Source organism: Plasmopara halstedii, assembly GCF_900000015.1.
Source record: "Plasmopara halstedii genome assembly, contig: Scaffold_2386, whole genome shotgun sequence".
In the NCBI taxonomy this organism is placed as follows: Eukaryota; Oomycota; class Peronosporomycetes; order Peronosporales; family Peronosporaceae; genus Plasmopara; species Plasmopara halstedii.
Window position 1 is genome coordinate 173,819 of NW_020189293.1, and position 1,947 is coordinate 175,765.

A 1,947-nucleotide genomic window follows, 5' to 3' on the forward strand; every position below is an offset into this window, starting at 1 on the left:
GACATCGAGGGCGCGGCCCCAGTGATGCACGTGAAGTGGCACGTAAACCACTCAGCACTGCTCTCGTTGCGAAGCAGTCGCTGTATGCCATTGATGGCGTGGTTGGACAGAGTCCGAGGCAGCCCTTCAGATGCGCGTGGGGTTGCACGTTATCCACTGGACGAAGACTGCGCTGTTAGCAGCTCTTCGTCGCATGATGTAGATAACATCGGAGCTCCAAAGGAGCGGACATTGAGGGTGACACCGGACGACGCGAAGTGCGCGTTCATCCTGGTCTCACCGAGACATAGAACCTCTATACAGAGGCGACGGCGGCGCCGTATGTTGGCTGCAAGACGCCGAGTGTTGACCCTCATCCAGGGTGTGATTACTGTATATGATGGCGCACATTTATACACCCTCGTCAACGGTATGACGATAGAGGAAGATGGCGACGTCCGCCTCAAGGATATGCCTGCAGTAGATATTCTTCTTGAGCTGGACGAGATGTCCCTTGAAGAGCTCGGCAGTGCCTTGAAGGCAGACGATTTGGCCGAAGTGGTCGTTGTACGACCGGACGAGGAGATAAGCTCGTCATCGCTTCTGGATGAAGCTGTCTTGGAGGACACGAAGAGAGTGCTGAAGGCACGAAGTGGATCGTCGATCATACGGAATCCATTGAACCCGTGCTATCCTTTGGTAAAGGAATTTCAAGATGTTTTCTCCAGACCTGCCTTCGGTCCTACCTCCGGACCGAGGTGTGCGTCATGAGATCGACCTGGTTTTGGAAAACAAATACTGCATAAGACGCCAATAACCCCTGTCCAAGGAGCAGTGACGTCATTGACGCCTTTTTATCGTGAAAAGCACGAGGCAGGAATGGTACGTGAGAGCAAGTCTCCCTATTCGACACCCACGTTTTATGTCCGGAAACCGAACGGCAAGTGGCGTATCGTTCATGCTTACGATAAGCTCAACGCTGCCACCATTCCGGCGCTGACGCTGATTCTTGAAAAGATTGTTCTTCAGAACAACATGGTGGGATGTACGAAGTACAGTGCATTCGACTTGGTCGATGGGTATCACTAATTGCTCGTGAGAGCGAGTGACATTCCGCTGACAGCGGTGAGCACTCCGAGCGGCATGCTCTGGAAGTGGCTGGCGATGCCCCAAGGGCTGTCAAATGCACCAGTAACATTTAAATGTCTATTGACGCAGTTGTTCAGGCCCCATAGGGCGTAAGCACAGATATACTTTGACGATTTTTTCGTTCACAGTCGTGCGGAGCACGATAGGACGGATGTGAAGGACCACATTGTCCATTCAAAATCTGTGCTTGAGTGCATGCGCATGAACAAAATATACGCCAATGCAGACAATTGCATCTTTTGGAGCAGATGAGATTTCCTTTTAGGGTGCTTTATTGGGAAGCGTGGCCTTCGAGTGGATCCCGCTAAGGTCAAGGCCATTGTAGACTGGCCGGTGCCAAAAAACCAGAAGGACTTGCGTAAGTGGCTTGGTCTCGTCAACTACTTGCACTAGTACAGCGCAAACTACGCAGGAATGGCCCGGCCATTATCTAACCTCCTTAAAAAGGATGCAGAATGGTGTTGGAACACCGAACATCAGGAGGCTTTTCACGGAGTCAAAGATAGCCTCCCGCATGCACCAATACTGTCGCTGCCAGACCCTGATCATTCTTTCAGCGTCCTCTGTGACACTTTGAACTTTGCCATCGGCTGTACACTGCTGCAGGCAGACGCCGAGGAGAGAGATCGGGTGATCGCGTTCGAATCTCGACAGCTCAACGCTACAGAGAAGAGTTACCCAGTTCATGACAAGGAGCTACTTGCGATGAAGTATGCACTTGTCAAAGTCAGGGTACACCTGCTTGGCTCCAAGCCGTTTATGATCTATACAGATCATGCGTCACTATGCGCTGCGACTCAGTCGCCCCACCTCTCGCAG